At 40.8% G+C, this 13,399-nt stretch overlaps 1 long non-coding RNA gene across 1 annotated transcript in view; it reads right to left on the reverse strand.

The window, feature by feature from the left end:
* The window catches only part of LOC139827500 (uncharacterized), a 326,600-nt gene that overhangs the window by 105,961 nt on the left and 207,240 nt on the right, over positions 1-13,399 (reverse strand). Inside the window, exon 5 of the long non-coding RNA XR_011738121.1 lies at positions 48-570. This is a non-coding gene — a long non-coding RNA (uncharacterized lncRNA). The remainder of the gene's footprint in view (positions 1-47; positions 571-13,399) is intronic.

Raw genomic sequence — 13,399 nt, forward strand, 5'->3', positions numbered from 1 at the left:
TTTAACATACCAAGGAAACTTCAAGAACAAATTAACATATGACTCACCTCCCTGAGGTCTATCCCATGGTTTTATTATCAGTCAAGCGGAATCCATTGTTGCAAAAGGAGTTCAAAGCGGCCACTCCATCCATGTGCCACGCTGAATTCACAGCAAGTCTTCGTGTATATACAGCTTTGTTAAAAAAGGAGGAAGGCAGGAGAACATTTAAAAAGAAAACAAACAATCTCTTCCACACTGGAGCTGGAAAGGCCAGGAAAAGCCCGTACATGTCAGTAAGGGCTAGGAAAGGAGATGGTCACTTTTCAGATGCTCTTAAAACTTTCCCAAGAAAACTCCATCCTGCAGCTGGGACACACCAATCGGCGGCTCTGGCAAAGGTCACGGAAGGAAAGATCCCCTGCTAGTTCAATAGTGGTGGTTTCTTAAATAATCTCAAAACAACGAAGAGCATGTGTACGTTTCTTCCTTTGCAGGGCCCAGGCAGGAAAGTATCTTCACCGGAGTCGTCCTCCCGAAAGTATCGCTTGAGAGCAGAGCATCCTCTTCAGATCAGAGAAGCCAGGCACACTGAAATGAAAACAACAGGTTTTAATTACCACCTGGAAAGGAATCATGGAGGAGTCCCATCCAAACGATGTGGTTTGGCTTCCTACCACAATTAAAGAGGCAGATGTAACTTCTGACACTGACAAGTGCTGAGTGTAATATCAGATGAAGGCAAGAGATAACAGGGAAACCCTCTATACATCAATCATGGCATAGAAAGAAGGCACCACATGCTGTAAGAATCTAGGCTGAGTTAAAGGTTATAAAAAGGAATCATCACGTTAGGTTTTTCCTTGGATAACTGGGGGGAGGGATGGGGTCTGTGTATTCTAATAAAACTAAGTCCTGATAGAAAAGTTCGTGTGCAAACAGAGGGTGCTCTACCATTAGATTGGGTCTGCTGAAAGGTGTGGGGGTGAGCAGCAGGTGGGAGCCCTGCAGAAGAAGGACAGGTTTCTAGGGGTGCTGGTCCTTCCCCTCCTTTCTCTCAGCTGATGGTGTGACACAGGAACCCCTCCACATCGGACAGAGACCGCACTGAAAATAGTCACACTCTTCTCTCCTGTTTTCTTTTTCAGAGTCCTGCACCGGACTAGCAAGCAAGATTTGAGGAGCTTTATGGCCAAGATGTATAGCACGGGGGCCTTCCCCTCAAGCAGTCCTTCCAAGCACCAGCACAAGACAGCAGTTCATGACTTCCACATCCCTGGTGTGGTAACTACTTGGCGTTGCTGCACTATTAAAAAGCCTAAAATCTGGCATACGTTGCATGGTGAGAATCCTGTTCTCTTGGGAAAGAAAATACATAGCTAAAATGATGGATGTATAATAGAGCGCAAATTCACAGCCTCTTTGTGGTCCCCCACCAGCGCAGAGACAGAGCATCCTGCTCCACAAAAGCATCCCAAATATAAAAAGCTTAAAGCAAACTTCTCAAACTTTAAAGCATCACTGGAGTTTACCATGAAAGGTGGACTGTGCATACATATAGGACAGAAACCCTGCAACGCACAAAGCTTTCTACAGATATTCAAGACACGCTTCCGACTTTTATTCACCTAAGCAAAACATCACAGAAGCAATGTTAATCCTCTTGTTTACAGTTACACCCACGAAAGAAAGGGAATTCACAGCTCAAGATCAAACAGATACACTAAAGAGAGCTACTTAACATCACTAAGGACAGCATCCTATAATTACTGTATCGGAGAAGTTGGATCTTTCAACAAAGATTTTGCTTTAAGAAAAAAGAAATAGAGAATTTCATTCAGCTCTGCTTCTGCCTCAGCTTCACGTCTAGTTTCAAGTTAAAACCAAACAATAATAGCAAGTACCAATGTACCAACCATGGTTTTAGGAACTCACGTCATCAGAAAACCATATGAAAGAGGCAACACAAGCAAAGCAATATCAATAAATACAGAGCAACCAAATGCACACCCAAATATAAATATTTTTGACTTTGCACTTGTGAAGCACAACTGTTGTCAAGAACACGTTGAGAATTGGAGGAGAATTCCCAATGAGATGAGTGTAAACAACCCTTGACGGTAAGACCCTAAACATCCTTAGGTCTATGTGCAAGGTCCTCTTAAGCTCCACAGAGTATTTTGGAGGTAACATGGGTGCTTGCTTTTCTGACACTGCATTCACAGCACCATCAGGAGCTGGTTCTTCCAAGCAGCCTCAGCCCCAGGAGGTAAAGTGTCTTAGCAATGTAAAGCAGATGTCCAGAAATGTAGACAATCCAAGTTTGGGAGCTCTTGTAACATTGATGGCATTTGAATAAAAAGTTAGGCTTGGTACTTCCATTTGTAGTGGTAGCTCTAGGTTCCAGGTGAATGCCAGACTATCCTCTAAACTAATTAAAAAAGAGAAAATCTCTAACTCCTAACTTAGTTAACATCCCCGACAAAGTTGGCAGTTAATCAATTGCTTTACCAGAAGTCACCGCAAAGTCCACAAGGTGTTTAAGTCTCATGAACACCTTCAACATCAACAGTCTAAATACAACCATACGTGTCATGGTAGTAAAAGATCTCTTCACATCTTGATAACCTCCACAGGGAACAAGAAAAATGGAAGGAAGTCTGCTCCTATGAATACTGGTGGATTTTACCAGCAACCTCACTCAAAAAATCCCTGTTGCACTAAAATCCCAGTGATGCGACTCCTCTGTGCCCTTGAGAAACTCCATTCACTTTTAGCAGCTGAAGCATTTAAAATCTACAGCATAAAGCAATTGGCTTTTGAACGCAGGTTGCTTCATTCTAAAACATTACTGCTCTTTGATGTTTATCTGTTTAAGAGAGTTTATTGCAGCTAATTCACAGCAGGAGTGCCCTGTGGCATCCTCAAAAATTATATTAAAAATATAAAAGATAAGAAAGGAAAACATAATAATTATATAATCTAATTTTTTACGGCTACACAACAAAAATTAAATCCTAATTTTGTAATGTATATGCATAGAACTATTTCTGACACATACCAAAAGGATGAAGCCATTGTACACAGGCCTTTTTATTGGAAAGTCTGACAAACTGAAACAGCAAGAGGCCCAATACCGTAGTAGTGAGGTTTCAACTTTATTTAGAGAACGAGCTGCAAGGATAAGCCAGAAACATATGGGTGGAAGGTTGTTATCCGCAAACAGAGTCAATGTGCAAATGGCATTTTTTGATTTACCAGAAATAATACTACGACAACTGCTGCAGTCACTCCCCCGCACCACTTACATTAAATTCATTACTGACTAAAAATCGTGCTTTGGTTTTTGTAATTGCGTGTTGTTCCGTTGCCTTATGCCATCTGATGGATGTCAGCTGCTACTGCGCGCCCAGGCCAAAAGTGCCACATGAGCTCTGAGGGGATCCACTGAGCAACGTGGGCTGCGTTTGGGAGAAATCCCTCTTAAAAACTTGAGACATGGACCGCTCTGGTGCACGTCCTGATTTGCTCAAGGTGGCCATGATACCCCTGCAAATATATTCAGGATCAAACAAACCCATTAAGAGCTAAAAACAACACTGTGCCAAGGCAATGTACACTTACTAAAGCACAAACATCATTAGCGTGGTTTTATCTTTAATTGCACCTTTTGAAGGTAGAAGCTTGAGGCCTACATCTTGAGTTTCTTCCTGAGTAAAGAGTTTGGTATAGTTTCAGTATGCATCAATTATGACCAAGTGATCTGTTTGCAAGCACTGAAGAAAGGATTGTAGATGGCAAAAGTCAATGGAGAGCTGCTGCTAAAATCAAATACTTCTTGGAACAGTGCCATCCACAGAAGAACTGGAGAGAGGTCTGCTATACCACCTCACACTGCAAGCAGAAGCAAAATGTGTAGAATTAGGTGGCAAAGAAGCTATCACAAAGGAAAGCCTCAACTGGCAGATCTCCCACCAAGTCATCCCTCTCAAAACAACCCCTCAAATGAGTCCTCCTGAGATGCTTTCCAGAACTTGGTGGTTTAGACTGGATTTTCTCAAAGCCTTTAAGTTCTTTTGGGGTTGATGCTTTCACAACGCACTCCCAACTCAGTCCATATCCAACTGGAAGATCCACAGTCACGCTGTTCCACAGGTCTGGCAAACCTAAAGGTGAAGATTTCTTCCACCAAAGGGAAGAGTTTTAAGAGTCTCTGTTCCCAGATGCAGTGGCTGAAGAAAAAGGGTAATTCCAAAGAATAACTGAGAACAGACATCCAAGGCCCTATTTGCGCTAAAATGAATGAGGACAGCGCCACCAGACATTCCAAGGTCAGCTCTGAGTCCCTCAGTTTCACAGCCTCAGATCCATATGTTGGGACCAATACAAAAGTCTTCCCAGCTCAAGGAGGGCTAAGGATAAAGACTAACACTGAGAAAACACAAACAAGATCAAAAACACTCTTCCACAACGGCTGAAATTTCAGATAACTAGTTGGATCAACAGAAAAAGGTGATGTGTATCAACACCACTGTATGTGCTGAAGTATTATATATTCACTAGGACCCAAGTTCCTTGAAAACAGCAACAAAACAGTTTGATTCAAACAGCTTGAGAATGCTAGCGCCCATCTGCGAATCTGGTATTTTCTTATGTGATATACGGTCTGAAAAATACCAAAACTTTTGAGTGCTTCCTCACTTGGAGAGAATCTGTGCGACAGACTTCATTACGTTCTCAACATGCCATTAGTTCCAGCACTGGAGACTTCTGATCCATGAAATCCTGCCTCCTCCACAGAACAAGCCAACGCAGAGAGGTCCCTTCCCAGAGAGGGATGTACGGGTTAAGGGCCCTTTGAGGAAAGCACCCTTGTTCCAGCTATTGCAGTCAACCCATCTGCCTCATTTTGCTGTCAATATGTAATGTATCTCCAGGCCAAGCAGATCCAAAATAATTTTTCAAAGCCCCATTCTCACGGCCATCAACTAAAAGTGAGACGCTCCACATTTTTAGGCAAACTGAAAACATCACTTTCAGACAAAAATTATCCCACGAATATCCCATTTTAAGCCTAAAATACCCCATTTCCCTGAAAAGAAGACCTACCCCAAAAATAAGCCCTAGGATGATTTTTCAGGATTTTTGAGGATGCTTGGAATATAAGCCCTACTCCAAAAATTAGCCCTAGTTACAGTTCATAAAGAAAGTCAATTTAAATAGTGTCCATGCAGCTATATATGTAAAAAAGTAAAATTAATTGGCAAGAGAATGCAGCAGGAGAGGTGACAGAATGTGATGACACAACTATATTTGAATAAATGTTGATTTTTCTTGTTCAAGAATAAATGCAGATTGTAGTTCATGGAAAAATAAGACATCCCCTGAAAATAAGCCCTAATGCATCTTTTGGAACAAAAATTAATATAAGACCCTGTCTTATTTTTGGAGGAACAGGGTACTCCTCCAAAATTATGCACATTGGGACAAAATGAAAGAGCCTAAATGCTGCCTGAAACTTAGTGTTTCCTACTAAATAGGCAGCTCTGAGGGCCTGGAGCAGGTGATGGGCTTTCGGGGGCCAACTCCAGCCCTAACCACACATTTAGCTCAACAAATCCACAGAAAGACATACTTGCTCGGCAGTTGGGATCTGCAAAGGCAATTTGATTTCCATTCTAGCCTTTGCAGCTGAGATACAGGAGGTCTTTAATTGTCCTCTGTCACCATTTTACTAACACCACGTATATATATTGGCGTCATTAGCCAGGGCTACTTTTCTGCGGTGGCATTGCCGACCGGAAATTTCGGCAGAAAATTAGAATTAGGGACTTTACACATAAGCCCAGTTTATATGTATGTATTTCCCCTGCTAAAAGCCAACCCAGACTTGAAAAGAGAAACAAGTAAAATTGCAGATCTGCTACACTTGATACTGTCTGCTTAAGCAAAGGGGGGAATAAAAAACCCCAAACCTGCATTTGCCATTTTCATGCAGCTTCTGTTTTATTACCATCACACTAAGGTACAACTCACACATCAGAGGGGGATGGAGGAGAGAGGAAAGAAAAGATTTAATAAATAACAGAGGGGAAAATCCTGATGACGTTAATCTCAACCACAATAAAACAATAGTTTGAGAGCATGCCAGGTCTCTCTCTACAATCTCAGGCTGAAGCCCAGCATCTAGTTCATTACAGTAAATAAAATATAACAGTGAATGAAAAAGAAAAATAATAAGAAAGATTGCATGAATAATAGAGAGAATCTGAGCACAAGTCCAACCAAATGATGTCAACTATTATTTAATTTTTAGTTTGCTCTCTCAGAGAAAACACCAGAGAGAGCAGAGGGAGGGAGAGCCGGGGAGGTGCCGTGTTAAGGAGAAAGAGGCAAGGATAACCCAAAGGGCTTTTGATAACATAATCACTAAAATAATATATTTGGTTTTTAAAGCCTTTCAACATTATCAATTCCCTTCCAAAGACAATACAATGGAGAGTCAGTGGGAAAAAAAGTAATGATCAGAATTGCAGGAACATCGACACTGAATGGCTCTGGGCCATTATGTCCCAAACGTGACTCAGTCGGAGATGGAATTTGGCCCAGAGTGGACATTTGCTTATATAATCATTATGCCCGATTGAATCTGTTCTTGACAAAATAGAGAGACATCAGTAGGTTAAGTCTGTCTCATCTAAAATTAAAATTATTCAACCAGGAGTTCAAATTCGGATATATAAAAAAAGACACTACACCTTTTCTTCTGGTTTAGTAGGATGCTAATGAGAATCACTGTGCGAAGGCTTCGATACGCACATCCACTGAGCTCTTTTCAAAATACCCTGGTACAATTTTTCATATCCCTCCTCTTCCTACCAGATCTCAAGAAAACATTCTGGCTTCTGATCAAAACCACTAGAACTGAGATTTGGTTTGGAGAGACTCAGATACCCAGAAAACTTGGTCTGTCATAGACAGAGGAAATTCCCCTCCAAAAGCTCTTAATGACAAAGTTTTCACAGATACTGGCAGTAAGCATACATTTAAAAAAAAATTTATTAATCAATATTTGAGTAAAATACTTCAGATTTTCAGAACCCAGGTTGCTCAGGTTATGTAAATCTAATTACTACACTACCTTGATAACCAGTCATTATTCTTAAACTCAAAATAAAACCCCATGATGATTGCTGCTATCTTCAATGATTCCAGATTTTCATCTCCAGTCATGTAAAGGTCACTAGAAAACCAAAATGTTGCCAAGCACGTCTTCAGTCCCAAGCACTGAGAAAAACCTCGGTCACCTTTTGTTATCATCCTGTGAATTAATGACAAATAAAGACTTTTATGCTGACCCAAGGATGATTCTTGTAGAGCTGAATAGACAGCGGCAGGTGGGTGGAACCTGTCCATGACTATGCATTTAAATGCAGCAACACGGATTTTTTTTATATATATATATTTTTTTTTTGGCTGCCTTTCCTGTCATTTTGGATTTTGATTTGACTGACCTTTTGTATCATCCATCGTCAATGTAATACACAAATGGAAATCGGATTTGAATGCTTACTCATACACTCATACTTTGATCCTTGGACAGGGATAGCACAACTTATCAAATATTGAAAGTACTATACTTTAAGTTAAAAAAAGATTAGATAGATAGATAGATAGATAGATAGATAGATAGATAGATAGACAGATAGATAGATATACACACACACCTATATAATATCTATTTCCACCTGAAAATAGAATTGCAATATTCACAAGTTATATTTATTACTTAAGAGAGCTGATTGTCCAACCAGGCAGCCGACTACAAAAGACTAACAAAGATACAATACGAATTGCAAATCACGAGTGCACAAAAACAAGTATTTATGAACTATCTTCAAACAATGAATTATTAATTGAAGAACTTTGTGAGTAACTTCCTATAGCAAATAAATCAGAGAATTCTGCAATCTGCACAAACAATTTATTGAATAAATTATTAATTGTGAATCAACTATTCACTCAGATCTAGGTCTTCCACTTTATGTTTCTCTTTTGGTTAATCACTATGAAGATAACACATTACCTAATTTCATTGACACAGTGTAAATTAAAATGTATCAGTTAACTATAGTTTTATTAGAAGTAGTCAAGCTTGGGACAGAAAGAGATTGAGGTCACTTAAACCATAACCTAATCCAAATGTGTTTTACCACGAAGTGAAATTTGGGGTCCTTTAGAAGGCCAGTGGCATGTGAGAGGGATTTCAGATACATACAATTAATGAACTGCCTCAGAAAATCTAACTATAACCGCATACATTTACAACACTTACTCGTGGAAGCAAATGCAAAACATACTTCGGAACAAAATCAGCTGTTTATTCCCTTTAAAAGCTGGGATAAGAAAGAGGTGTTTTGCTTAGCGTGCCCTTCCCTCCAAGACTTTCTGTATGAACTTGGCAACTTCGAGCTTATTTGTTCTCATTTTGTTGCCCAGGTCCATAAGGAAAAAAACTTCTCCGGGCTGGAGAACAAACACTGACCTGAGCTTAAGGTGGATGGCAAGTAGTACGATGGAAAGGCACAGTAAGGGACTCTGAATTCTTGGAAAAAGCGGCAGGTTTCTAAAACAAGATTATAAATGGGAGCTTTTAGCTCCTCTTCTTGATAAACCTACGCCTCCTGTCTTTGCAGCTGATGGTTATGATTACTACGCCGGTTTAAAAATACCACTTTAAGCCAGAGTGAACTCTCAGTATGTTGGATAACAACACAGTGGGATAATCCAGAAAAAGGAGAACAGTGTTAACTGCATGGTCCATCATTGGGGACATCACAAACTGAGTATGCAGTGGAGAAAGAACATCTACAGTGCTGCCAGCTCTGGAGCCCGAGGGTGCCTGAACACTCTCACCAAACCCACACCAGGGAGCTCAACCACCCGTGAAACACGGCTCTGCCGCCTCCAGACCAGAATTCCTCTATAAAAGAACATTTTCCCTTTTCCTCACCTAAAGAATGCTTTCAGATGAGCATCCTCCCAGAAACTTGGTACTATTCTTAGTGCCACAAAAAAGCCAATAAAATACATCAGACTGGGGATGGCTGTTTAAATTAAACCAGTGTAGGAGAAGAATACGATATTCAGATATTCTGAACAGAAGGCAACAGATATTGCAGCCATTCCATAAAACATCAGTAGTACCTGTTGAGTCACTATGCTCTCAACTCTAGTTAAAATTTACAGACTATGCATTTGAGGACAGTATTTTCCTGCTCCCTCCCCCATCTTATCCCATGTTGGTAAAACTTTTTCCAGCTATAGTGAAGTTCACGCAACAAACACTATAGAAAAGAGAGCTTTCAATAACTAAACTAACACAGTGTGTATTTTTGCCCCACTGACCTCCCTCCTATTTCTCTGCTCTCCCCTTTTTTCCCTCATGCTTTTTTAGCCTCCTTTTTTTTTGCTCTTCCTCTGTTTTTGGCATCATTGCATCCTCTCTGCCTTTCCCCCACCTCCCTACCTTCTCCTTAATCTCCAAAGCCAAATGCGAGGTCAATACCATTTATATGGAAATCACACTTTCCGATGTACAGCATCTGCCCAAAAAAGCAGTGTTTGTCCATTTTTAGCTGCTCCAGGAGAGAGCGATCTGCGCCCACCCTGCGCAGAGCAGCCGGGGGAAAGGAGTTGTGTTTCTCCCCCAAGTATATAATGCAAAACTTCTAACAAAAAAACATGTTTTCAGAAGAGCTGAAGGCAGTCAGCTACTCATAACTGACATTTCTAACACCAGCATGGCACAGGAACCATGCGCCGTCATTTCCTTCATACTTTCAGATTATTTTAGCAATCAGAGGAAGGAGTTTAATGGTGTTGATAATAATTTATTATTTATTGAACAACAACGTGCTCAGCCACGTACAAAACAGAGTGTGTGCTTACAATATCAACTAGATGGGTCATGCACTTTAGACACCTAATGCCAAATCACATTAATATTTAATATGGTAACATTTAATCAAACAACATGTGAACGTGAACTTCAGCTGGGCAAAGCCCTTCTATCTGAGGACAAATGACACTCGTGTCCCCTCCCCTGAACTCCTACACCACGTGATAATGGAAATTTTTATTTCAAAGCCTCAGTTTCCCTTGGAAAGTGGTAAAAATACATTATCTTATTACCCTGATTCTGTTGTATCACCTTTTCTGGATGAAGCATTTACACTGGCTCACTGGCCAAGCAGAGGAACACAATGGTTCCCTTTCTTCTGTTGGATTATCTATAAATACAGGTACTGCCACTCCAGCTTCCCCTGAAGATGGAGGATTATTTTGGCCCTTGAGGTCTCCAAACACTGTGGGGTTTAATAACATAATTTTCCCATCAGCAGCACAGGTAAGCACATCCAAAAGGGGTTCAGGGCACGGACAGTGCCATGGGGTTGCTCTTTTGCTTCATATAGGAAGACAAACCTACTCTGAATCCTCTTTCACATGAATGGGCATCTGGAGGTAGAGATCATAGAATCATAGAATAGTTTGGTTTGGAAGGGACCTTCAAAGCTCATCCAGTGCAACCCCTGCCATGAGCAGGGACATCTTCACCAGATCAGGTTGCTCAGAGCCCCGTCCAGCCTGGCCTGGGATGTCTCCAGGGATGGGGCATCCACCACCTCTCTGGGCAACAGGGTTTCACCATCTTCATTCCAAAAAATTTCTTCCTCATGTCCAGCCTGAACCTCCCCTTCTTTAGTTTAAAACCATCACCCCTTGTGCTGTTATAACAGGCCCTGCTAAAAAGTCTGTCCCCATCTTTCTCACAGGCCCCTTTTAAGCACTGAAAGGTTGCAATAAGGTCTTCCCAGAGCCTTCTCTTCTCCGGCTGAACAACCCCAGCTCTCTCAGCCTGTCCTCACAGCAGAGCTGTTCCAGCCCTCTGATCATTTCTGTGGCTCCTCTGGCCCCTCTCCAACAGGTCCATGTCTGTCCTGTGCTGAAAGGCACACAGCTAATGAAGTAAAGGCCACGGCAGGGCTGAAGCAGCACCTGTAGGGTGGCCATGGCCCAGTCAGGGGACAGCAGGAGATGGGGGCACCTGTCCCTGCTGTGGCTTTGGCATCCCCACCTCCCATTGCAGACATGCAGATGGAGAAACTGGGATAGATCACCAAAGCAGCCAGCTGCTCACCACTGTGCCCCAGCTCTCACAGCTGAGCATCTTCCTTAACCCTTTGTACACGCACCCCTTGTCAGCCGATACAAATCGACAGCAGAGAGAAGACTGAAGTTGGGGCTTACAGAAATTCTGAAACTTCAGACAGGTGGCAACCAACAAGAAGTCTCCAGCACACTATTTCTTAATCTCACTTTATCGAAAACAAAAGATTGTTCTCCATTTCATTAATCTATTCTAGTAAGCACCAGTGTTTATTTCCAATAAAAGCTTTCTTGATCCACCTAGGCAAATAATGTTTAAAGCATTATTTGCCCAAATTAGCTTATATAAATTATAGGATAAATGTAAAGAAAATTGTAAACTCAGTTTGATAACAAAAGCTGGAAAGAGTTTTCTCTATATTGCTGCTAATTCTGTTTGGACCTCAGAACATACGACTTGCTAATCCATGATTTTTAACTAAGACTTCAAAATTAGTATTAATATTAGATCATATTATGATTTCACTACAGGTTTCACCAAGAATTACCAATTTTACTGAAGTAAGGGGAGGTAACTCTAGATTTACACTAGTACAATAGGGGTAATAGTCTGCTCACTGTCTCTTATGGTTTTGGTTTGGCTGAGACAGTAGAGTATGAACACTGTCGTTAGTCATCACCAGAGAATGAGCTGACACAAGTCTCTTCCAAGAGTGAGTACACACAGAAATAACTATGCCATAAATCAGAGAAATGTAATACCACATATTCAAGAATACATACAGAAAAAACTTCCTGCATTGATTAAAGGCCTTGCAAACACAGGTTCTTTATCATCTGCCTCAATTTCACTATCTTCATCTAACAGCATTAGGTAAAAATCATATATTGCTGTTTATCTATAGCACTGTGAAGACACAAGACACCCAGCAATTTAAAGTTCATTGTAATTGCCGGCATCTCAGAATAATCCACTCAGTCGCATCATGCTGAGAATACAAGGAATAGAGGTGGTTCACAAAACCCATTTGATCATAGAGAACCATAGAATGGTTTGGGTTGGAAGGGACCCTCAAAGCTCATCCAGTCCAACCCCCTGCAATGAGCAGGGACATCTTCACCAGATCAGGTTGCTCAGAGCCCTCTTACCTCTCACTCCTCTTTCTTGCAGCTGCAAATGGTTTTCATGCTTATGTTGTTCGCAGAATAGGAAAAAAGAACAATTTCCACAGTTACAGTGAACGCATTAATTTTTTTCACCTCAATAATAATTTCTTAAAAATCTGATTCATCCTTTCAGTTTTCCACAGGAACTTAAAACTAGTAAAGTCGGGCTTAGAATAGGTAGTTTGAATTTGCGATCCAGATTTAATTTCTGCTTGTCTCATAGGATGGGTTAATTTGCCATAAAACTTTAACCACTGCTAATACTAGATTCCAGCATACATAGTTCTCTACAGAATTTTATTGCCCATAATATAATAAAATGCAGTTTAACCATAGCTACTAATTTCAGAATTAAATACTACAAACCTGACTAAATGGCCTTTCTTTACCCCATGGACATTATCTGATCGTTACTCGTCTGAACCCACCTTCTTTCTGCCGCCAGAAGTTCAGCAGAGAGTTCAGCAGAAGTTTGAGAGCAAATGCAATTGAGTGCTGGCTATGAAGATAAGTTCAGCTCAGAAATGCTTTGGGGGGCAGGATATCTGAAAGATTTGTGCAGGAGGAGTGTGGCAAATACAGCACTGCTGCAATGCAAAACAACCACAAATTCCTGCTATATAGTCATAAGATCAACTATATAGACTGAGTGTAATCTCGCTAATAAAGTTCATGCTATAAACTAAACAGCTGTGAGAGGCTGAAAACACGTAACTTCTGGAACTGATGGCACTTAAGAAAGCGATACCTCCTAGTTTACAGGTACATCTTTTAAAAGCCAAGTGAGATACAGCAAAAAAACCCTTTAGTGCCTTCCCATGCATTTCTTTTTGGCAGCAACAAAACCAAACAACCCACCAGTATTCTCTTATTTTGGATAAGCACATGAAAGGGAATATATTGTTTACTGAAAGGCGAATATTGTAATATTTCAGTGGCGTTATTTGGTTGCAGGATTAAAGAAAGATTAATTTAATTAAAAAGAACCAAACGTTTTGGCCGTTGTCTCTCTCCAGAACCAAATCTGCATCAGTCAGACTTAGAATTCACACTTTCTACTGCCAGTATTATGTTGTGTTGAATG

This window comes from Patagioenas fasciata, chromosome 3 (assembly GCF_037038585.1).
Source record: "Patagioenas fasciata isolate bPatFas1 chromosome 3, bPatFas1.hap1, whole genome shotgun sequence".
Lineage (NCBI taxonomy): Eukaryota > Metazoa > Chordata > Aves > Columbiformes > Columbidae > Patagioenas > Patagioenas fasciata.